The sequence below is a fragment of the Nerophis ophidion genome, linkage group LG10 (genome assembly GCF_033978795.1).
Source record: "Nerophis ophidion isolate RoL-2023_Sa linkage group LG10, RoL_Noph_v1.0, whole genome shotgun sequence".
Classification (NCBI taxonomy): Eukaryota; Metazoa; Chordata; class Actinopteri; order Syngnathiformes; family Syngnathidae; genus Nerophis; species Nerophis ophidion.
The window spans coordinates 31654358-31680806 of NC_084620.1; the positions used below are offsets into that span (position 1 = coordinate 31654358).

Here is a 26449-nt window from a genome sequence, read left to right on the forward strand (position 1 = left end):
TACTTATATAACATGTATTCATAAAATAAACTTTTTTACAGCCTTCGTGTGAGTGATTTTGGACGGTGAAGGGGCACCTGTTGCACTTTGGGAACAATAACTGTAAAAATCTCCAAATACAATATTAGTTTTCACTATCATGAGAAGTATATGTGAGATTTGTTGGTATTAGGTTTTAATAGAGAACACGCCACTTATAAGGTTGTAAAAGTGTCTGGGCCCCATTAAGCAATGAGTTCCTAACTTTTCCTCTTATCTTTCTTCCTAAGTGATTTCCTAAGGAGTCCATTCAAATTCATGACGTGTTCCCACCTGCTGTTCTTAAGTTGCTGAATGCCAAATGTTTAGCGCGTGCGTGTTTATTATAATTTGCATATAAACACGCCCTTTTCCCCAATATGCATATGTAAACACCCTTAATTCCATAATTTGCATAGGTTAACACCCTTAATTCCCCATATAAGGGCACAATTCCAGCGAAAAAGCCGAACATCAAGCAAACGGAGAAAACATAAAAAGATTACGGAAGAGAAATTTGTATTATCCCGAGGGGGAAATAAATAATGTCAAAACTTGAGTTTAAGAAAGCGGGGACTGCTGAGGTAGCCTAAAGCATTCAAATAAATATTCGTCACTTCGGGCAAATAGGTCTACATAGTCGTGAAATATGCACTCCCTCCCCGGGGCACGAGCTGCGGGATCTTGCAGAAGCAGCAGAAGCATTGCCATTGTGTGAGTTGAGTTACAACAGGGTGTGAGAGGCCTGTTGGTCTTTTAAAGAGTCACCAATCACTAAATCAACGCCCCGGTAATTGATGATTGTGCGTGTGTGTGTGTGTGTGTGTGTGTGTGTGTGTGTGTGTGTGTGTGTGTGCGTGCGTGCGTGCGTGTGTGCGTCCGTGCGTGTGTGTGTGTGTGTGCGGGCGTGCGTGTTTGTGTGTGTGTGTGTGTGATTGTGTGTGTGTGTGTGTGCGTGTGTAGGTAGCTCTTTATTGTCATTGCAACAAGTACAACTAAACTTTGTTTTCCGCACAAACCTGTTCAAAATTTGACAAACAGTGTACAGGGTTACAAAACAAGAACGCCGATGGGTCGCCATAAGGCGCCCCATTAAAGATGGGAAAAAGGTAAACGCTGGGGAAGGATGAGTAAAAAAATACAATCCAGACCGGGCTCCTAAGGGGGCCCAGTTCGGAGTGAGAAAAAACCTCCATAGCAAAGCACATATACATATTACAACATACATCTCGAGATATCTAGCAACAGAGGGAAGGTAGTTCAAGGTCATGGTGGTAGGTCGCAGCTCTCAGACGCTGACCATCCATTCATCACCCCTACGGGATTTGCGTCGAGGGTGTTGGATTGAGCCATGGGGGGGTGTATGTGTGGCGTATATTGTTTTTGTGGATGTGTGTGTATGTGTGTGTGTGTGTATAAGCCCCTAGTGTGTCTCTGTTCCGGGGCCTTGATGTATTTGCTGTCGCTAGTCCAAAGTTCACAACAACAGGTGTGTGTCCATGAGAGACAGAAAAAAAGGAGTTTGTTGTGTCTTCGCTTGCAGTGATGTTCGAGAGAGTCTCGAAGTCAGGGAAACAATCCAAGTTAAAAAGATTTGTGTGTGTGTGTGTGCGCAAGCGTGCATGGATGTGTGTCTATATATTGCTCATTTTGCTATATGTCTGTCTGTCTTATCTATATCTATCTATGTTTCTATGTATCTATCTATGCTTTGATGTTAATGTAACATTAGACAATAGAAGTAAGGGAACTTGTCACACTTAAGAACAAATAGGCCACCCTAAGAGTGCTCTGGAGCATTCGTAGATTTTGTTCTTACCTATGAACAAATCCCAGCCCAAGAAAAGATTGGTGAATACAAAAATCTCCTTAAAAACTTCGTAAGTGAGCCTAAGAACACAATTTGTTCTTAAGAACGGTTGCTGATTGGGGCCCTCTAAATCAGTGGTTCTCAAATGGGGGTACGCGTACCCCTGGGGGTACTTGAAGGTATGCCAAGGGGTATGTGAGATTTTTTTCAAAATATTCTAAAAATAGCAACAATTCAAAAATCCTTTATAAATATATTTATTGAATAAAACTTCACCAAAATATGAATACAAGTTCATAAACTGTGAAAAGAAATGCAACAATGCAATATTCAGTGTTGACAGCTAGATTTTTTTGTGGACATGTTCCATAAATATTGATGTTACATTTTTTTTTTTGTGTGAAGAAATGTTTGGAATTAAGTTCACGAATCCAGATGGTTCTCTATTACAATCCCCAAAGAGGGCACATTAACTTGATGATTACTTCTATGTGTAGAAATCTTTATTTATAATTGAATCACTTGTTTATTTTCCAACAAGTTTTTAGTTTTTTTAATATATTTTTTCCAAATAGTTCAAGAATGACCACTACAAATGAACAATATGTTGCACTGTTATACAATTTAATAAATCCGTAACTGATGACATAGTGCTGTATTTTACTTCTTCATCTCTTTTTTTCAACCAAAAATGCTTTGCTCTGATTAGGGGGTACTTCAATTAAAAAAAATGTTCACAGAGGGTACATCACTGAAAATAGGTTGAGAACCACTGCCCTAAATCAACTCAAAAGAACAGAATGAAACGTGAAAAATTGGTCATTTATCTTTGAAAATTGCCGATTCGTTTTTCTGTCCTTATCGCTCTGTCTTATCTATTCCCTTCTTGTGCCCACAATTTCCCTGTCTGTCTCCCTTTTTTCTTCTTTCTATTTCCTCCTGCTGCAGTCCGGTTGTTCCAAACATTAATACACTGTAAATCCATTTCTTTAAGGCAAATACAAACAAGGCACCAAGAGTGGTATCCCACACATCTCTTTTGTAAAGTAAATCTATATGATAGATGTGGGCATTTACATCAACAATATGATTTGCCTAAGTAGCTGGACAGGACAAAAAAATAAAAGATAGCTGATTTGCTTATTTTGCGGTCAATCAAGGAGGGATTCCGCATTAAACCGATCATCCAATCATCATCCAGCCCAGGCCACTGCCATATAGACGCCTGAACAAACACTTCCCTAGATAGTACGTCTTTTGCCTATTCATCCAATCAGGGTCTTGCTTTCTCACTGTGAGCTTCCATGATTAACGCAGTTCAAGTCTCCTCATTTTAAGTTTAACAATGCATATTTGACCAATCATTTTATTGAATTTAAAGGGGAATTCTATCTTCCCTTGTAGTCGGCAGATAATCGCCACTGTGTAACATATTTTCAGAAAGGACACAGAGCTGTTGCATAATTAAAGACTTTCATTCATGATGCACTTCCACTAACCTCTAGACTGTACAGCAAGTGGAAATATTGGGAAAAAAATGCATGTGGCATATTTAAAATACCCCTTAGGAAGGATATTGCTTCCTACACCGTATCATCCTCAAGCATTCAATGAACTTTATATACCTGTTGGTAGCCCACCACACACCCTTTGCAAGTGCGGCTTAAGAGCAGCTATTGATAGTGTGTCTCTATACGGTTGGCCCGTCCTTGACTGTGATGACGCTCAATTTTTCCTTTCTCCAATTAGTCTGAGAGTGTCGCTCAGTGCGGGACGTTCTGGGGGAATTTATCGCTCCACCTATCATGATGTTTTTGTGAAAGTGCGAAACTAAGGCATAAGTGTTCAATTAGATATGTATATATATATATATATATATATATATATATATATATATATATATATATATATATATATATATATGTATATATATATATATATATATATATATATATGTATATATATATATATATCTATTGCTGCTCTGCTGTTAAATATAAACAGCGTATAGTGCAGCTATTTCCAATATACTGCTTTGCTACCTTTAACATTCGTGGATTTTTCATACCCAAAGTAAGTGTAAATCTGTCAGTGACCTATTTGGCATAGACAAATGGCTCTGAGATCTTTGGAAAGCTAACAGATTTGTTTCTCCACAGTAATCAGAATCTCTGTAAGTGGTACTGACACTGAGGACCGTGAGTTTAAATACAGACAAAGTACAGTACAGGCCAAATGTTTGGACACACCTTCTCATTTCAATGCGTTTTCTTTATTTTCATGATTATTTACATTGTAGAATGTTACTGAAGGCATCAAAACTATGGCTCTGAAGTGAAAACCATTTTAGGTGACTACCTCTTGAAGCTCATTGAGAGAATGCCAAGAGAGTACAAAGTAGTAATCAGAGCAAAGGGTGGCTATTTTGAAGAAACCAGGGTGTAACCCGCCTTCCGCACGAAAGCAGCTGAGATAGGTTACAGCGCCCCCCGTAACCCCGAAAGGGACAAGCGGCAGAAAATGAATGGATGGATGAATAGAATATAAAACATGTTTTCAGTTATTTCACCTTTTTTTTGTTAAGTACATAACTCCACATGTGTTCATTCATAGTTGTGATGCCTTCAGTGACAATCTACAATGTAAATAGTCATGAAAATAAAGAAAACACATTGAATGAGAAGGTGTGTCCAAATGTTTGGCCTCCACTGTACATTTCCAAAATTATGTACTATTTTGGAGGTCTGTACTAGAAAATAAAATGGGGGCATTACTTACTTAATCATTTTCCAAATCTGACAATTATACACCAGTAACTGAGTATTTCACACAAGTTCTTGTAAAGTTGAGATCGGGCCTTCTATACGTTTCCATTTGGAGACCTTTTGTCACATTTGGTCAAAGTATTCACGAACTAACTCCATGCAAACAAACCTCCATGACTTCTTGATACTCTAGCTCAGGGGTAGTCAAATGTACGGCTTCTGTTTTATCTGGCCCGTGGGATAATTTACCTAAGAATAAAAGTGAGCCGAAATTTTTGAATGGAAAAAACTGCTGTACTAAATTTGTCCACTAGATATCGCAATAGCGATTATTTGTATCTTTGTAGATAATGCTACAAATGTACATAATAAACCACATGATGTTAGTACAATGGGACAATTAGTCGAGGAAAATAGTCAAACTACATAAAAAAAATATCCTGTGATTTGATTTTGATATAATTTGTTTTATCTTGATAGATTGACAATTAATTTTAGGATTCTAAGAACATTATTGTCATATTGAGTAAAAAAAAAAAGAAGTTTGTTTGCAAACCTGTTTCCAGTAAAACTCGGAAAGATACATTATTTAAGGCATTATTAGACATATTGCATGTTTTGTATAGGAGTGTGGATTTAATGTCGTTGTGGCTTGTGCAGCCCTTTGAGATTCTCGTGATTTAGGGCTTTATAAAATAAACATTGATTGATTGATTGATTGATTGATTGATTAATTGATAATAACTGTCATATTGATAACTGTCACATTGAGTGTGACAGTTATACTCCCACTTTGTCACATAATTTATTCAGAAAGTATGAATATCGACAAATAAAGATATAATACTATTCTACAACAACAGTGTGTGCAGCAAGCTTTTGGAGATATTTCATCAGTCTGTTGTGGCCAGTGCCCCGTACTTTGCAGTGGTCTGTTGCGGGAGCAGCACCAGCAAAAGGGACTCAAACCGGATTGAGTTTGGCCGGAAAGCTGGCCAAACTATTGGCACGCAGTTGGAGGTGTTTGTGTCAGTAAGGGACCGGGGGACACTGGACAAACTGCTGGCCAACATGGACAATCCTGCCCATCCACTCCACCAGACAATTGAGGGACAGCGTAGTTCATATTCCAACAGGCTCCATCAGCTTCGTTCCCACAGTGTTCGATTCAAGAACTCCTTCATTCCACCCTCCATCCAACTGTAAAATCACTCGCCATACCTCAATAGATGATATCTATCTATTACCTGACACTTGTCATATATACAGCTGTCACATATACTGTAATCTTGTACATGGTAATTGTTATATACTGTATATATGATATAGACATAAAATATTATTATATATCTGCATATATAATATACTGTACATATGTCATGTAAATATTACGTACATATGTTATATTTTACATTGCTATATTTAGTCTATTCATACCTGCATTTTCCTTTCCATCCTTACACTTTCCACCATTGCAACTGAGCTACTGTGTGGAACAATTTTCCTTGTGGATCATTAACGTTCGTTTAAGTCTAAGTCTAATTAACCGCAACATGTAAGTGTAAAAAAAAAAAAAAACAATTTCAGAATGTGCTAGTTATATTTTTAAATAAAGAAAACAATCTTAGATTGTCTTTATTTTTAAGTTATCGTGCCGTGATTTTACCAGTCCAGCCCACTCGGGAGTAGATTTTTCTCCATGTGGCCCCCCATCTAAAATCAGTTTGACACCTCTGCTTGAGCTTGTCTTTCATTGTTGTGTCATGATTATTTATTCCTCTGTTATTTGTTTGTTTGTGTGACAGACTGAGCACAGGAGGTAAACACATGTGGTACGCTATGAAGCGGAAAGCGGCAGGGCGCTTTGCTTACTGACTGTATACACTCACGCCATTGGGGCATTTAATGTGAGCTCGACAATGGAATGGTGTGTCGCGGGCTCCTCATTGTGCATGCTGTGTGTATACCTGTGTGCACCACACAGCGCCTGCAATGTGGAAGCTGGGATACACACGCCTCACCTTCAAAGACAAGCCCATCAAGCAAACGCCAATCTTAAAGGCCTACTGAAATGAGATTTTCTTATTTAAACGGGGATAGCAGGTCCATTCTATTTGTCATACTTGATCATTTCGCGATATTGCCATATTTTTGCTGAAAGGATTTTGTAGAGAACATCAACGATAAAGTTCGCAACTTTTGGTGCTGATAAAAAAGTCTTCCCTTTACCGGAAGTTGCAGACGATGACGTCACAAGGTTGAGGGCTCCTCACATCCACACATTGTTTATAATGGGAGCCTCCAGCAGCAAGAGCTATTCAGACCGAGAATATGACAATTTCCCCATTAATTTGAGCAAAGATGAAAGATTTGTGGATGATGATATTGATAGTGAAGAACTAGAAAAAAAAAAAAGTAAAAAAAAAAAAGGCGATTGCATTGGGACGGATTCAGATGTTTATAGACACATTTACTAGGATAATTCTGGGAAATCTCTTATCTTTCTATTGTGTTGCTAGTGTTTTAGTGAGTTTAATAGTACCTGATTGTCAGAGGGGTGTGTCCACGGGTACCTGATTGTCAGAGGGGTGTGTCCACGGGTGTCTTGAGGCCAGTCTCTGAGGGAAGTCGAAGGCAGCTGCATGGACGGTGCAAGCTCAGCTGATCTCCGGTTAGAGGCGACTTTTTACCACAATTTTCTCACCGAAACCTGCCGGTTGACAAGTGGTCGGGAACCATGTTCGCTTGACCGCTCTGATCCATAGTAAAGCTTCACCTCCGGGAATTTTGAACAAGGAAACACAGTGTGTTTGTTTGGCTAAAGGCTAAAGCTTCCCAACTCCATCTTTCTAAATTGACTTCTTCATTATTAATTGAAAACATTGCAAAAGATTCAGCAACACAGATGTCCAGAATACTGTTCAATTGCGCGATGAAAAGCGACGACTTTTAGCCGCAAATGGTGCAGCGCTAATATGTCCTCTACAGTCCGTGACGTCAGCACGCGTCATCATTCCGCGACGTTTTCAACAAGAAACTCCGCGGGAAATTTAAAATTGCAATTTGGTAAACTGTTGCAACACATTGGCATGTGTTGCAATGTTAATATTTCATCATTGATATATAAACTATCAGACTGCGTGGTCGGTAGTAGTGGGTTTCAGTAGGTCTTTAACTCAACGTGCATGTCCCCTAACATCACAGAGCAATTTGCGGAAGGATGTTATTTGTCCTCTTGCATGAGGACCCCATGCAGCTGACGTTTTTCTTATAATTATACAAATCGCAGCAAGCTATGCCAGTTAGGTCCTCTATGAAGGTGTCGCCTTCATATGACTACACTCATTACCAATTAGCGCACATGCTGAATTGTTTACCGCCTTAACGCCTACAGCTGGAACACCGATGTCTTTTAGCACACCGCCATGTCTGCCGTCATTAACTGTGTCCCTGCCCGCGCAATCAGCTGCATGCTAATTAGCATTCTGTAAAGGGTTGGTGCGGCTTAACTGACTAATTAGCTGCTGGTTAATAAGCACAGCAGACGCCAGAAAGGCCAAGGACGGTTCTGCCGTATTTTAGTCTCTGGTGGGATTGTTCTGTCTTCAGAATGGTAAAGGACTTATCCGTTGTCAGGAAGTAAAAGTCTGCCATTTAAAAAAAAGTGACTTTTTAATGACATTCTAACAATCTGTGTCCCTAAACTCACTTTATGAGCGCTGAAAGTGAAAAAAAAAAAACGAGTTTACTATACTTTTGAGAGAAGAGGCACTTGAATGCTGGCTTTTTAAGTTACAGCTTTCAATGACGTATTGATTGAAAAACAAAGTGTATGTATCTTAAATACAACTTTGTAAAATAAGGTCTTATAATAAAACTCAGCCATCTATGTATCCATGAGTAAGCTGCAGAACTGTAAATGTGATCATTTGTATTCTTTAGCCATATGTTATTATGTTGTTGTTGAAGTGAGACAGTAATGTGAATGCACTGTAAAATTACAAACCTCAAAGCCAGTGAAGTTGGCAAGTTGTGTAAATCGTAAATAAAAACAGAATACAATGATTTGCAAATCCCTTTCAACCTATATTTAATTGAATAGACTGCAAAGACAATATATTTAACGTTCTTTGAACTGGAAAACTTTGTTATGTTTTGCAAATATTAGCTCATTAGGAATTTGAAGCCTGCAACATGTTTAAAAAAAGCTGGCACAACTGGCAACAAAAACTGAGAAAGTTGAGGAATACTCATCAAACACTTATTTTTGTGATGGTATGGGGCTGTATTTGTGCCCAAGGCATGGGTACCTTACACATCTGTGAGGGCACAATTCATTTTGAAAGGTACATACAGGTTTTGGAGCGACATATACTGCCATCCAAGCAACGTTATCATGGATGCCCCTGCTTATTTCAGCAAGACAGTGCCAATCCACGTGATACAACAGCATGGTTTCATAGTAAAAGAGTGCGGGTACTAGACTGGCCTGCCTGTAGTCCAGACCTTTCTCCCATTGAAAATGTGTGGCGCATTATGAAGTCTAAAATACAACAACGGACACCCCTACCTGTTGAACTACTTAAGCTGTACATCAAGCAGGAATGGGAAATAATTCCATCTGAAAAGCTTCAAAAAGTGGTCGCCTCAGCTCCCAAATGTTTACTGAATGTTAAAAGGAAACGCCCTTTAAAACAGTGGTAAATATGTCCCCGTGCCAGCTTTTTTGCAATGTGATGGGACCATACTTGCCAACTTTGAAACCTCCGATTTCGGGAGGTGGGGGGTGGGGGCGGGGCGTGGTTAAGAGCGGAGTAGTATATTTACAGCTGTTGTGTGCGCAGTTGTGCACTGCACTTTCTAAAGTAGATGTTTTTGTCACAAATTCATGATTAATTGATTAAAATGTGTATTAGTAGATTGCACAGTACAGTACATATTCCGTACAATTGACCACTAAATGGTAACACCCGAATAAGTTTTTCAACTTGTTTAACTCGGGGTCCACGTTGACCAATTCATGGTTCAAATATATACTATCAGCATAATACAGTCACCACACAAGTTAATCATCATAGTATGTACTTTGAATTATTTACAATCCAGGGGGTGGGATGAGGAGCTTTGGTTGATATCAGCACTTCAGTCATCAACAATTGCATCAAAAGAGAAATGGACATTGAAACAGTGTAGGTCTGACTTAGTAGGATATATACAACCAACAGAGAACATATAGTGAGTTCACATAGCATAAGAACAAGTATATACATTAGAAAAATATTCGATTATTTACATTAGGTTATATACAATCCGGGGAGACGGGATGTGAATGGAGGAGGATTAAAGGGTAGAAGTTCCCTGGAGGTGTTGTGGTGCATCATGTACAGTAGATGGCAGTAATGTCCTGTTTAAGAGTGTCACATGCTGTTTACGGCAGACGAACTGCCTTACGGTAGAGTGTTAGACCTAAACGTGACTGTTGTTGTTGTGTGTTGTTACTGCGCTGGGAGGACGTTAATGAAACTGCCTAACAATAAACCTACATAAGAAACCAAGAACTCGCCCATGATCATTCTACAGTTATAACATCATTGGGCAGACACGCTCTCAGACAGGTCACTCAGGTCCTCATGGAGCTAGGGGGGGCTTGGCCTCCAGCTCCGCGTGAATTTTGGGAGATTTTCGGGAGAAAACTTGTCCCGGGAGGTTTTCGAGAGAGGCGCTGAATTTCGGGAGTCTCCCGGAAAATCTGGGAGGGTTGGCAAGTATGGATGTGACCATTAATTTCTAATTTAATGATTATTTGGAAAAAAAAAATGTGTTTCTCAGTTCAAACGTTAAATATCTTGTCTTTGCAGTCTATTCAATAGAATATAAGTTCAAAAGGATTTGCAAATCCTTGTATTCTGTTTTTATTTACAAATTACACAACGTGCCAACTTCACTGGTTTTGAGTTTTGTAGTAACAATAATGGATTAGATTTATATAGCGCCGTTTTAAGAAGGTATACCTACTGTACAGCGCTTCACAGTGTTGATTATTTATTCACTCCACAGTCACACACTGATGGTGGTAGGCGACATTTGTAGCCACAGCTGCTCACATTCCTACACTAGTGTGGGCTGCACTGAGGCAAGATTAACATATCGGTGAAGTGAATCGTCTTGCCAAAGGTCGATAAAAAACCCTCCGGTTTTTGGATGACCTGCTGGACCCCCCGCTCACATAGTGTTACTAATGTTTGTGTCCTCCTGTCCCACCCCTTAATGTTACGTTGTTGTCTGTGATGTATGGCATCCATCATTTTGGACAAATGCAGAGTTACAGTAGAAATCTAAAGAGCGGATGAAGTGCACAATAACACTTTTTGGAGACACAGATACAGGCATGCACCATGCCAACATTTGTATTTCAAAATATGGAACATTTCCCTAGAAATTGGGCAAAAAAAAAGCGATTTTAATTTGCATCACAGTTAAAATCAGTAGAAAACATAATAGTATATTCCCCACATGGGATTTCAAGAGAAACTGTACTGATTTTTATTTGTATTTTGCTGTCGTTCACAATTTTTAAAAGGCAAGAAAACTGATGTATTTATTTAATGCATTTAACTCGCAAATAAATGTAAATATAAATCTGCTTACAATGGAGTCAATGAGAGGTCCTCTATCCTTCCCATAAAGCCCTCTAAATAACCGTCCAAGAAGGGGTTAGTGTGTGTGCTGCACAATAGAAATGTCCTGGGTTTGATCCCCGGGCTCTGGCTCTTTCTGTGTGGAGTTTGCATGTCCTCATCATGACTGCGTGGGTTCCCTCCGGGTACTCCGGCTGAGGTGGAGACTTGTCCATGGTGCACCCTGCCTTCCGCCCTAATGCCTAATTCAGCCGGGATAAGCTCCAGCCGCCCCCACGACCCCGCGGTAAAAAATGGATGGATGGATGGACTTGAACATTCACCAAGGATTAGAGATATGGTCATTATAAGCGCTAACGCAGACAATCTATGTTTCCCGGCAATGTGGTCAGAGAGAGCCAACTATCTTGTGTGGCAATGTTGATAACATTAGCTGGTGAGCTCAGAGCTTGTGGAAGTTTATTCCGAATTATGAATAATGCATCTCACCTGGCTAGTAGAATGAGGACTTAATGCGACAAATTGGTCAACATAGGCATTTAATTTAAAGAGAAAGACACAAACAGACGCTTGGTTACACCCCCTTTTTAATTGCAAAGATTATGAGTCATTCTTCATCAAACAGGAATATATTAACATCCTAACAGTCAGCCTTCTAGTGACAACAGACATTGTACAGTAGGTGATACTTTATTACGTTTGTTGGCTCTCATAAAGTCTGCAGTGAATAGAAATCAGTGATGTCGTCCAAATTATTGTGCCACTGTATGCTTAAAATGAGCAAAATAAATACATATTATGGACTATGGACAGGACTGTCACATTAATTAGATCCACTCGACATCCATTGCACCGGTTGCCCACGTTGTTCCCATTGGGTTGAGTTTTTTCTTGCCCTGATGTGGGATCTGAGCCGAGGATGTCCTGGCTTGTGTAGCCCTTTGAGACACTTGTGATTAAGGGCAATATAGATAAACTTGGATTGTTTGATATTAAATGGTATTATAAAGGTGCCTGTTATACTTACAGTGTGTATATAAAACCTTCGTAGAAGTGTTTGGACATTTTTTTAACCACTTTTTAGGCAGAATAGAGCAAATTCTATTGACTCCATTGTAAGCAGACATTTGATCGCGTTAATAAAAATCAAATCATGTGTGCTTGTCTTACATAGGGATTGTGAATTGTGGGCAAAGAAAACAAACATGTCCATTAAATCATGAGTAAATGCCATCAACCACTGTATTATCCACCCTATGTCTATTTCTTAGTAGTTGGCAAGTGGAATAAAAGATTTTTGAGTAAGAAGCTGTAATATTGCACAAATGAAAGTAAAACAAAGTCTGGGATCCTTCATGGCGCTTAGAATTGAGACATTTTACCAGCTGGCAGTACGATTTATTTTTCAATGTGACAAAAAAATCATGAGGATGTGTGAGCAGCTGCCTGCTCTTCTTTAAGTTAACAAGCAACTCACGGCGCTGTTTTCACAAACCCAACCCCGTAGAGGTACGAGTTGAGTAGAACCGATTGCTGCTGCAAGATTTTTATTTTTTCCGAGGTGCTAAAAATCCCTGGAAATCTGGAAAGGAGGGCAACAAACTATCATGAATAAAAATACGGAGAGAGGGATGCTTTGCAACAATGGGTCTTCACCATGTGGAGGAATCAGACACAACAGCGGTTCTATCAACAACGATGTTGGGTTAGTTACTGAAAACCAGTTACAGTTACTCGTTACTTTATTTCAAAAGTAACTCAGTTACTTACACCAAAAAGTAATGCGTTACTGTAAAAAGTAACTATTTAGTTACCTATTTTTTTCAAAAAATTTTAAAGCTCACATTAAAGCCCTTTTAGCCTTCATTTCAGAACTGTTATTGCACTGGAGAATAATACAATCTATTGATCAACTTGACATGCATTTGCACCACTGAACTCTGCTAAGCAATGTGGTCTACACACAACACACAATGGCAAAGATATGTTTCAAAGGGCCAATTTATTTTGGGCCAGAACAAATTGACAAAAAATGTTTAAATAGCTGCGACAAAACGTACATAAGTCACAAACCGCATAATAACATCATGTCACAACATAGCTGTAAACCTGGCTTCACACAATGAATGGTAGGCACACATGACATGATTATATGTCACGTCACTATATACAGCACATATAATGCTATACACAAAGCCTAACCAGGCCTTTTTTCCTCTCAAGGAATTGTGAAATAAAATCATGTCTTGAGGAGATCAGCACTGTATCGAAGCCCAGAACACTCTAAGCATTTCCCCAGTTTTAGTTTAGAGAAAGGGAAAGATTGGCCTGGCCCACTGGGATCCCTCTTTATGTTGTTGATCAGTAACACATTACTGATCAACAACAACTGTCAACCAGCGCAAACATTAACTTAACGTACACCTACGGCTGGGCGACATAACAGAAAATGATATCACAATAAAGTTTTTTATATTGATCCATATTGATAGGTATTGATCATTTTTATAACTTATTTCAGCCTACCAATTAATACAGTAAAACAATTTCTAACTTACCAAAGGTGCTATTTATCAGTGGAGAAGGTGTCTGGAAGCCAAGTCGGATGAGCGTGGCTATGGTAATAAAATAATTCAAGTATATTTGAAGTAATTGCAGATTTTAGACACAAGATGCCAGTGGTGTGTAAGATATTGAACGCTACGCAGACTCCTTTGGGAAGCTACCCATTAAACGGACACATTGGAAGTGTCAGGATGTTTACTGCACGTCTGCATTAAAACCAAGAAAACTAAAGACAAGTTTATGTTATTGAGTTGAAATATCAAGATATAATTCATTTTCTTCTCACTCCATGCAGAGAATCCACAGAAAGACGGCGCAACCACACTAGTGTTATGAGAGTAGCGTATGTGCTCCTTTAAGAATGGCCGTGTGTACCGTTGGGTAAGTGACGTCAGTGAGTGGAAGGGGTGAAGGGAGCAAGCGTGTGCAGAAGTAATGGCAACTTGCAAATGTGTCTGGTTGTGTCGTGCAGGAATAAGAATACAGCGACTAAACTGTCACGAGTAGGCTGCGTCGTCATTCCGAAATGAAAGCCGAGCTTAGCGGACTCATTTTTGGGGTAAAGTGAAGGGTGTTACCCCCCACGAAAACATCGGCCCTGCAGGTAACGTCTCCCTTGCGCTCCCCGACTACGGTCTGGGACTGGGATCTGAACAGCAGGAAAGGTGTAATACTTGGTAGTTGATATGGTTACGTGATTAGCCGTTAGCGCGTGCCTCCCATTGCTCAGTGACACTTCCTGTTTCCTGTTCGCTGCGTTCCCAAAGAGTGAGTGACTGCATGAAACAAGTCTTGCTCCATCCTTTCTGGTTTCTTCCGACCAGAAGATATAAATATATATTGAATATTTTATCAAACTCGTTTTATATTGCTATCGATTATGTGTATATTGCAATGTATATTGATACCGTTTTATCTGCTTAACCCTAGGTACAGCAAGACCCAAAATATGTTTGTGCTACGATACTGCGCAGCTAATACATTTCCATTTTAGTCCGTGTCAACTTCTACCAGCTATGCTGTGTTTCTACTCAGTCTCTTCTACAAAACACTATTTTTACCGGTTGTTGGAGCAAAGTTGCTGCAATTTTGCGCTAATAATGAAAGGGCCAAACTCTTCTGATAAGTCGATGTCAGGCTCAAAATGTTATTGTGTTGCTCAAAAAGTTGACTTGTCCATGAGTGTGTGCAACCCAAGCTGGACAAACACAGCTAATTAGCATTAAAGTTACAAACACACAAAACTGTGACACCTCTACATACCACGCCTTTGTTGCTTCACCTCTGCCATGAGATCGGTAGGTTGTGAGTTCAAACCCCAGCCGAGTCATACTAAAGAGACTATAAAAATGGGACCCGCTACCTCCCTGCTTGGCACTCAGCATCATGGATTGGAATTGGGGGTTAAATCACCAAAACTAATTCCCGGGCGTGGCCACCGCTGCTGCACACTGCTCCCCTCACCACCCAGGGGGTGATCAAGGGTGAGGGGTCAAATGCAGAGAATAATTTAGCCACACCTAATGTGTGTGTGACAATCATTGGTACTTTAAGTTTAACATGGTGTGACGCAAAACATCCCTGGTTGCAGCAACTTTGAGTAGGATGAAGGCCCTTCCATCCCTCGTCGCGAGTTTCAAGTTGTATACCGTAATATGTGTTTGTGCTTTGCTCGAAGCTTTTTCTTGGTCTCAAACTGAGCCCCCTCAAACCTCTCATAGGGGTTTAGTTTGGGACTTGATTTTTTTCTCCTCCTCCTACGCCCTCAAATATTTACCATTTGTCTTACCTTTTTTACAGGGCGCCCTCCTGTGGCGACCCGATCAGTCTTCCTGTTGACTCTTACCTGATCTTGAAAGGGTATGTACTGAATATGTAATACTTCACTTTTTAAGTACAAGGACAGTAAAGCTCCATCCATTCATGCATCCATCAATCAATCAATGTTTATTTATTCAGCCCTACATCAAAAGTGTCTCAAAGGGCTGCACAAGCCACAATGACATCCTTGGTTCAGAACCCACATAAGGGCAAGGAAAAACTCACAACCCAGTGGGATGTCAATGTGAATGATTATGAGAAACCTTGGAGAGGACCGCAGATGTGGGTGACCTCCCCCCCCGGGGAGACCGGATTAAATGGACGACGACTGGGTTTAGTATAATATTGTGAAAGTCCAGTCCATAGTGGATCTAACATAATAGTGAGAGTCCAGTCCATAGTGGGGCCAGCAGTAGACCATCCCGAGCGGAGACGGGTCAGCAGCGCAGAGATGTCCCCAATCAATGCACAGGCGAGCGGTCCACCCCGGGTCCCGACTCTGGACAGCCAGTACTTCATCCATGCCCCCCCCCCCCCCTCCAAGGGAGAAGGGGGCAGATGAAAAAAGAAATGAAACGGCAGATCAACTGGTCTAATACAAATGAGTTTTAAGATGGGACTTAAATGCTTCTACTGAGGTAGCATCTCTAACTGTTACCGGGAAGGCATTCCATAGTACTGGAGCCTGAGGGCATCCAATAATAACATGTGATATTTACCGCATTTTGGTCATTTTAGGCATTATGGCGCCACGTTGATTTCACAGAGCGCATTACAATGTTAGCTAATGTATTCAACAATAACAACTGTAACAGACTTCACGAGAGCCAACAACAACTACTTTAGGACAAATGATGATCCATTTATGTTTCAACCTGAATACAAGGGGGATAAGCTACACATTTTAGAAACTGAATGCTAAGTAGAGTCAGCTCTGGTGAAACACTAAGCTGCATGTCGCAGTATTGCTAAGGGCCAAACAAGAAGTACAAACTCTGAACATAATATTTAAACAATCACTTACTGTATAATGTCTGCCGTCTTTTGGGTGTCCAATAATAGGATAGTTACATCTTTCAGCACGAGACTTGTATTCCTCGTTTAGATGATGAATTCATCATAATCCTCTTTGGTAAAAAAAAAAACTTAAAAATAATAAAATTAGGTGGAAATAAGCGTTTTGTCATGTCTTCCTAGCTATGTCTTGAAGTCTAAATTGTATGTCAAAGTTGGTCAACTTCTTGGCTTATGGCCATGACCTTGTAGGACACAAGCAAGAGGTATGTTTTATGACCTAGTATTAACTTTTACCCACTCAGAAACTATGCTGGAGCTCAGTGTGTGAATGGCTGCTGTAGCTAGTTACTTCTCTGTGCTCAATACGCCATGTTACTAAAAGTAGTTCCTCTGCGTTAGCTCATATAATAACAATGTCGCTAATACTTGGTATATATGCAGGTCATGGCATGTCAATGGAGTATTGTTGGTGTTTTTAGTAGGCTTAATGGCCAGAGTAGATGACTACCAATAGCTATATTATTATCCGTCTATTACAAGTTGTATATTACAATTTCAAATGCATAAAAAAGAAAAACATGTGTTCTTGTCTTACAAGAATGACAGGCAAACTTCCAAAATAAAAAAGTGCAGTGCTCCTTTCACACTCCTGCATGTTATAGCATAACAGTCATACTTAGACAAATTTTATTGATCCACTAGAGAAATTGTTCCGCACAGTAGCTCAGTTACAAAGGGTGGAATGGATAATGCACACAAGGACACGCAGAGGGTGAAAACAATAGGTATAAAGTAGACTAAAAATGTACCATGGTAGCAATATAAAATATAACATATGTAATATTTACATATTATACATACATAATACTATATAATATTGTTATGTAATATATGCATTATAAAACAAATTCCAATTACCTTGTACAATATTACAGTATATGTAACAGATGCAGCAAAAAAAAAAAAGGGCAGCATAAAATAAAGAGTAGCTCCAGCAGAGAATATACATTATAAACAAAGAGAGGTAGCTAACATAAAAGCCGCCTGGTAATAAACAAATATAATCTATTGCTGTATGGCGAGTGATTATACAGTTGGATGGAGTGCGGCATGAAGGAGTTCTGGAATGGCTCAATGTGGAAACACGATAATAAAAACGCACACAAACACATAAGGCCAAATAATTAATTTATTCCGAGGAGGCCACACTCCATTTATCACGACTTATTAGTTATGTGTATGGACGCCATTGACACTGAAAGTTCATTAACGAAGCATTAACACGACTTTGCAGTTCAGAAGTGTTTAGATCAATGACTCCCGTAGGAATCCTGTAAAATATTCCATTACAGGATCTAAGGACTGGAAAGTTAGTTTTCAAACTTGCAGCATTCTTGTGTTGAAAGTCTAAAAGACTAATTAATTCAAATATGGACCTTATCTTGTTTTCCATCCCTCCATTTTCTACCGCTTATTCCCTTTGGGGTAGCTGGTTTCTATCTCAGCTATAATCGGCCGCAAGGCGGGGTACACCCTGGACAAGTCGCCACCTCATCACAGGGCCAACACAGATAGACAGACAACATTCACACTCACATTCACACACTAGGGCCAATTTAGTGTTGCCAATCAACCTATCCCCAGGTGCATGATCTTGTTTTATTCAAAGAATATTACCATTTATGTGACAATTCTCTCAATTTCTTTAGGTTTTGCAATTGATCAAATTGGACTTTTTGTTTTATAGCTTTGCCACTTGCCATATCACTTAGCGCTCGATCTTGTACAACCTTTGCCTGACTTCACTATTTTCTCCGCTCCAGGTAACCCGGTGGGAAATTAAATGGAAGCCGACCTCAGCCAAAGTTGTGTTACCAAGCGCGGTTTAAGGCCACCTTAAGATCGTTCAGAGCATGTCACGGGGAGGTGAACCGGGGGGCTTGTTCGGTTCCTCGAGGCAAGAAAAAGGTCTTTTTGGGGTTGCAATTTCAACAGAGCCAACAAGCTGTCCCCAGTCACGAGGCTTAAGGGTTTTTCATGTGGAATTTACCATTAATTGGGATAGACCACATTGGGTTGTATTCATGATAGATGCTCAGGTTGTCTATTTGTCCTGCTAGACTTCACGAAGGAACCCCAACGCTCGGTTACGGACTTAAAAAAAATAAGAAAATGTTTCTTTCGCCTGCAGCCAGTGGCAAGAGAGACACTGGCGAGTGTAAAACAGCTGCTGGTGCAACATAGCTGAAGGCGCTGTGGTGAAAAGTCATTTCAGGAAGAAAGATCTGCTTTTCTATCTGAGGCGGTGGGGTGGGGGGGAAACCCTGAAAACATTCCGTATTTGGTTTATTTCTTTGACTTTCGTATTCATGAATGCATCCTTTGGTTGCCCCAGTGAGTGCACATGAGCATACACACACACACACACACACACACACACACACACACACACACACACACACACACACACACACTCACAATGACAACAACGTCTTTGAAGATTTTCCGTCAGATAATTCTGACAGCGTAATTTTCCTCCGGGGTAATCGGCAGCGGCGTGCGTCTCAAGCGCCTGTGATCAGATTCTCAATAATTGCTGTTTGTTTTGTCATCTGGGCTATTATCCAAAAATCACACGTCTTCTTGTCTGCCTTTGCTGTCCTTTCATCTGGGCTTCGGTTTGCCGCGCCATGTTTGATGCTCATTTAACTCTGCTAGTGCTAATGGCCATCCCCTGCCACCCCCACCCCTCTTTTATTGATTAAAAGTTAGTCCTCAAAGTTGTGCCTTGGAATGCATTTATGGAAATACATCTCCTCAAAAGATAAATCACACCATTTTGCGTCACCAACATTAAATTGAGTTTGTACAAATAGGTCAGAAAATGCATGTATTTCATGTGCAACTGTTCATTATGTACATCAATGACTTTTGGAAAGAATAAGCTACATTAAAGTTAGTTTTTCTGATAAAACAATAAGATATATCAATTGCTGGTTTGACAGTTATAAACTTTCTCAAAACTTGAAGAAAACCAGAGTCATGTTGCTGCCAATGGAACTGGTGCTTTACAGAGAGTAAATGGGACAATGAAAAAGGAGGATTGCCTCCAAATTCTTCAGGACAACCTAAAATCATCAGCGTGGAGGTTGGGTCTTGGGCACAGTTGGGTGTTCCAACAGGACAATGACCCCAAACACATGTCAAAAGTCGTAAAAGGAATGGCTGAATCAGGCTGGAATTAAGGTTTTAGAATGGCCTTCCCAAAATCCTGACTTAAACGTGTGGACAATGCTGAAGAAACAAGACCATGTCAGAAAACCAACAAATTTAGCTGAACTGCACCAATTTTCTCAAGAGGAGTGGTCAAAAATTCATCAAGAAGCGTGCCAGAAGCTTGTGGATGGCTACCAAAAGCGCCTTTTTGCAGTGAAATTTGCCAAGGGACATGTAACCAAATACATATATATACATACATTGCTGTATGTATACTTTTGACCCAGCAGATTTGGTCATATTTTCAGTAGATCCATAATAAATTCATCACAGAACCAAACTTCATGAATGTTTTTTGCGACCAACAAGTATGTGCTCCAATCACTCTATCACCTAAATATAAAAGTTGTAGAAATTATTGGAAATTCAAGACAGGCATGACAATATGTACTTTACAAGTGTATGTAAGGTTTTGATTGCGGCTGAAAAAAAATAAAAAAAATAATAATAATATATATATATATATATATATATATATATAGATTATATTTATTTATTTATTTATTTATACAGTTGTGTGCATTTCCAAATCATGTCCAATCAACTGAATTAAACACGGTTGGACTCTGTAGGCTGTGATCAGTTGAAAAAGGGTGCCCCTGATCTCAATTTTGAGCTTCAAAACAAAGGTTGTAAATACTTTTGTACATCTGATTTTTTTTTTGTCCTGTCCAGCTTCTCAAATCAAATCAAATCATGTAGATGCCCATATCGGCTGTTCAGATTTACTTTACAAAAGAGAAGTGTGGGATACTTCTATCGTTGCCTTATTTGTATTTCACTTTATTAAATGTATTTATAGTATTATTTGGTGAGCAGGAGGGGATAGAAAGAGAAAAAAGGAAGACAGAGGGGGAAATTGTTGGGATAAGAGAGGGATAATACAGAGAGACAAAAACAGCAACAGCAAACACAACAATAACAACAACATCATCATCAGGAAAAAGTATATGTACAAATATGATGGGGAAAGTGATAGCAAAGAAGCAGTTAGCTAAATAAACAATACAAACCCCGTTTCCATATGAGTTGTGAAATTGTGTTAGATGTAAATATAAACGGGTTAGGGTTAGGGTTAGGGTTAACCCATGTGGTGATATCCTTTACACACTGATGTCGGTTGTTGATGCAGTACCGCCTGACAGATCAAAAGTCCGTAATATCATCGCTTACGTGCAGTGATTTCTCTGGATTCTCTGAACTTTTTGAGGATTTTACGGACCCCGACTTAAACATGTTGAAAAACTTATAGGGGTGTTAACATTTAGTGGTCAATTGTACGGAATATGTACTGAACTCTGCAATCTACTAATAAAAGTATTAATCAATCAATCAAAAACCGTAGATGGTAAAATCCCTAAATTCCTTGCAATAACTCGTGGAGAAATGTTGTTCTAAAACTGTTCGACAATTTGCTTACAAAGTGGTGACCCTCGCCCCATCCTTGTTTGTTAATTACTTAGCATTTCATGGAAGCTGCTTTTATACCCAATCATGGCACCCACCTGTTCCCAATTAGCCTGCACACCTGTAGGATGTTCCATATAAGTGTTTGATGAACATTCCTCAACTTTATCAGTATTTATTGCCACCTTTCCCAACTTCTTTGTCACGTGTTGCTGGCATCAAATTCTAAAGTTAATGATTATTTGCAAGAAAAAAATGTTCATCAGTTTGAACGTCAAATATGTTGTCTTAGTAGCATATTCAACTGAATATGGGTTGAAAATGATTTGCAAATCATTGTATTTTATTTATATTTACATCTAACACAATTTCCCAACTCATATGGAAACAGGGTTTGTAATACAGAAATGACAATGAGCATTATTACACGACAAATGGAGCAATACAAATACCAATAGAAATAGCGCTATTAATAATGAACAATAATAATAATTGACCTCTATTATCAACAATACAGTTGTTCAAATGCAACAATACATATACGTAATGATAACTAGAGCGACAAAAGAATGCAGAAAAATTAAGGTAAAGAAAGAGAAGCAACCTATGTTAACCTTGTAGATTGTTATAGCAACAATAGGTTAAGCTTTGTCAGTGTGCCATGTGTTACCCAGTTTCCCCTAGGGCAACAATGTTAATATATGTTGATGAAACATATATGTATATATTTTTAATACATTTGCAGAAACCTCTTAAAAAAACAAAACAACAACATTCACATTGTCCATCCATCCATCCATTTCTTACCGCTTATTACCTTTGGGGTCGCGGGGGGCGCTGGTGCCTATCTCAGCTTCAATCAGGCGGAAGGCGGTGTACACCCTGGACAAGTCGCCATCTCATCGCAGGGCCAACACAGATAGACAGACAACATTCACACTCACATTCACACAATAGGGCCAATTTAGTGTTGCCAATCAACCTATCCCCAGGTGCATGTCTTTGGAGGTGGAAGGAAGCCGTAGTACCCGGAGGGAACCCACGCATTCAGGGGGAGGACATGCAAACTCCACACAGAAAGATCCCGAGCCCGGTATTGAACCCAGGACTACTCAGGACCTTCGTATTGTGAGGCAGACGCACTAACCCCTCTTCTACTGTGAAGCCCATTCATTATAGGGTATTGTATGTAGAATGTTGTGGACAAAAATTAATGTATTCAATTTTGGAATAAGGCTGTAACATAATGTGGAAAAGGTACACTGTACATAATGTTAAAGTACCAATTATTACTTGTCACACACACACACACACACACACACACACACACACACACACACACACACGAGGTGTTGCAAAATTATTCTCTGCATTGGACCCATCACCCCTGTGAGGTGAGGAGAGCAGTGAGCAGCAGCGGTGGCAGCGTATAGCCACAATCAAGGCAATAGAGTGAGAGGTCACGGTCAAGTTAACGCCTCAATAACTGTGTTCCCTTAGGAGCAATTGTGCATACAAGATTGAGTTGAGACAATTATGTCACCTTATCATCATCATCAATTTAGCTCCGGGAAACAAATTGGAGCTGCTCTCCTCTGATGCCAGCAGGTGTTTTAGGACTTGGCTCACTGCCGTTGCTCTTTTCCCCCTATAAGGTTTTTGGCACATTATAACTTCCTCTCATCAGGACTGTCGGTTATGATATTTTTAGCGCACTAAAATATGCAAATGGAATGACTTGGCATTGGGTCTTGTTTTGTTTTTCAAACACAGACTGCTTCCTTTGCTGGTGGTGACCAAACAATGGAAGAATGGTAGCATCTGTGTTCTGTGACATCACTTAACTCAAAACTGTCATGATCCGTGGTCCGGATCATGTTTTTGTTGTGTTCTGCGAGTTTTGGACTTTCTAAGTTCCGTTTTTCTTAGTTACCATGGTTACACATTATTTCCTCCTGCTCCTGATTAGTGTTTGGCATGTTCACCTGCTGCCGAGCACTAATCAGAGAGCAATTTAATCACGATGCTCGCCACACTCGGTCTGGCGTCATTCTTTGCTTCATGCCTTTCTACGTAAGTCTCGTTTGTTTCATGCCACAGTTCCGTGAGTATTGTTTGTCCCTAGTCCATGCTATGAGTTAGCTTTAGCTCCAAGTCCGATTAGTGCATTGTGCCTTCGCCTTGTGTTCCTTTGTTTGAACCTCTTTGAGAGTTAATAATTAAATCATGTTCCTACCTCACACTGTCGTCCTGAGTTGTCCCTCTGCATCCCGGGAGAACAACCCCGCTGTAAGCTGCGACCCAAATCGTGACAAAAACAATGTCTCCCAATAAAATTATTTAATTGCTTGCCTCCCCCTGAAATAGCTAAATTTTTAACATGCCACGTCTTTTAAAAAGCTAAAAACTTGTAGATGAGACACATTGTAAAAAAAAATACAGCAACTGTAAATTTATGATGTAATAATAATGTATAGCCTTCATCTTGAAGAGTGGACTTCACGCTTTTTTCCGACAAAAACACCTTGGCCAGATTTTCAATATTTAAATATCTTTTTGCCGTTTGGATATTGATTTTAATATTATTTGGATGTTAATTTTAATATTTGCTCGTTTATATGCTCTGCGATGAGGTGGCGTCTTGTCCAGGGTGTATCCTACTTTCCGCCCGAATGAAGCTGAAATAGGCTCCAGCGACCCCCAGCGACCTCAAAAGGGACAAACTGTAAAAAATGGATGGATTATTTGTTCAACGCTAGACTTGTTCAGCTTCAGTACGCTGCAGAAGAGCAATGCTGCACCTGAACTGCTTCAGCAAGTTGATTACACGCTCGGACATGTTTCTGCTGATTTCTTTCTTTAATTCAAAGCATATAATGTGGTTCTTCTTAATACTACCCATCACACTCACTCTCTTCCTTCCCTATGGTTGTAAAACAAACTTACGTCAATGTAAGTTAATGCTAGCGAGCAAGACCAGGGGCCTCATGTAGTACTCATGTATGGGGACGGCGTGGCGCGGTTAGGAGAGTGCCCGTGCCAACAACCTGAAGGTTCCTGGTTCAATCCCCACCTTCTACCAACCTATTCACGTATGTTGTGTCCTTGAGCAAGACTCTTCACCCTTGCTCCTTATGGCTCGTGGTTAGGGATAGTGTCAAAGGGCTTTGAGTACCTTGAAGGTAGAAACGCGCTATACATGTATTAAGCATCGATATGCACTAAAACCTGACGCATGCTCTTTTTCACACAGATTTCTCTAAAAGCATAGGCAAAGTGGTGCAAAACACATGAAAACAAAGGCTGCTTTAGCAGTATTAGAATATATTGCTGATGATGCACTGCCAAGAAAGCCTGCTTTCCGAGATAGAAAAGGTTTATTGGCAAATATTTGACTCCTGGCTCATGAGATGCTTTAGGTTCCCTCGAGCAGTCCTCCTGGAACCGTGTACGGATCTGAGGCTGCTGGTTGACCACGATCAGCAAGGGCCCATTCGCTGCCTGTGCCCACACAGGTGCTGACAAGACTGGGGGTCCTCGTAAGCAGGGAGCTGGCAGACCGATCGGGACTGTGCCAGTTGACTCTGAGCCGAGCCATGCCAGCTGTGCGGGACGAAATGGCCGGCATGTGAGCCAGCAGTATATTTAATTCCCTTACAATGCAGCGGAACAGGCCAACATTAATGAGAAACTTGCAGCGATAGCCGATTTTCCTGAAGTAATTTGAGCTATTGTGCGCACACATTTCTATAAAAAGCATCATCACATGACCAATATGTGTATGTGAACGGGAAACATTTTGATCAGATCAATATACAGATCATGTGTAATGCGCAAATGCAATGAAGCAACAATGAAGCGATGTGGCCCTGTTAGACATACGTTACAACATGGTTGGGATCAGACCAGGGGCGTCGCCAGACAGATTTCACTGGGGCACGTGCCCCAGTGTTGATCTGCAGTGCCCCAGTAAAAATGTCACCAATAAAAAAAAAACGCTTCAGAGTTTTATGTCTACATAACATAGACAACAGCGCACATACTATTTAGTATGGTAATTGATTGCTACTGTATTCACTCCACTAACAATGAGCACATGGCTACTTAATATGGTAATTTATTCACGTGTGGATCGAGACTTCAGAGAGAGAGAGAGAGAGAGAGAGAGAGAGAGAGAGAGAGAGAGAGAGAGAGAGAGAGAGAAGAGAGAGGGGATAAGAATCACTGCTGAGGTAGATGACGTTAGCCAACAACAATCTGTTAATTACAATATTTTGATTTTGATTTGACTCAAACTGTAACCCCTAGATGGATTTAAGAAAGTTATTTGCCCGCAGCAGAGAAGAAGAAGGGAAGAATGAGAGATGTAAGTGAAGTCCTAGCTAAATAGGCAACATCATTGTTTAAGTTGATGCTAAGTTAGCCAACGTTCATCCTTGTATCAAGACAAACATATTCATTTGCTGTACGAGCTGTCGGGGGAATTTCCAATGAACATGAAACATAATGTTGGTTATTGTCTGCTGGTTCTGCATCAATGATGATTTGAAGTAAGCATGTATGAGTTGAGTGCTTCTCAAATGGTTTATCTTCAGGAAGAAAAACATTTTTCCATATCATCAAGTCGTGAGCCGAATTTTTAAATCATTCAAGTTTATTTCACAGAAAAATAGCACAGTAGACTTGTCTTGTTAATTGGTGTGACTTTGAATAAAATAATCTTGTTTTGTCACCAGAAAAATGGCTACAGCTAAAGCATCTGGTTTTTTTTTTTCAGAAAAAAAAGAAACATTTCTGTATTTGTTTTCAGAAAGATGGCTGAAACTATCGAGTTTTGTTGCCCCATTTAGACTTTTTTTATTATTATTTTTTTTTTGTCCTGTCCAGCTTCTCAGGCCATTTAGATTTAAAAAATATATATTTCCATGTCTGTCCTGAGTCCTCCTCCAACTTGTTAGACGGTTTGCCTTTTGCTAAAATACTCACTAATAGTCACTAGAAAAATGGCTAAAAATATCTGGTTTTGTTCCCACAATTTGATTTTTTTCTCCCTAAACTTTTTTTTTTTCATTCACACATCTGACTGCGACTCCCTGAAAATGACACACAATCTACTTTTATGTCACGACCCA

At 39.8% G+C, this 26449-nt stretch overlaps 1 protein-coding gene across 5 annotated transcripts in view; it reads left to right on the forward strand.

Moving 5' to 3' along the window:
• The window catches only part of htr2cl1 (5-hydroxytryptamine (serotonin) receptor 2C, G protein-coupled-like 1), a 225008-nt gene that overhangs the window by 69248 nt on the left and 129311 nt on the right, over positions 1 to 26449 (forward strand). For 3 of the 5 annotated variants that reach the window (XM_061913502.1, XM_061913506.1, XM_061913504.1), the window contains exon 2: positions 15597 to 15656. The exons of the other annotated variants lie outside the window; for them this stretch is intronic. The gene's annotated coding sequence lies outside the window, so the exon portion shown is untranslated. The remainder of the gene's footprint in view (positions 1 to 15596; positions 15657 to 26449) is intronic. 5 annotated transcript variants of the gene reach the window in all.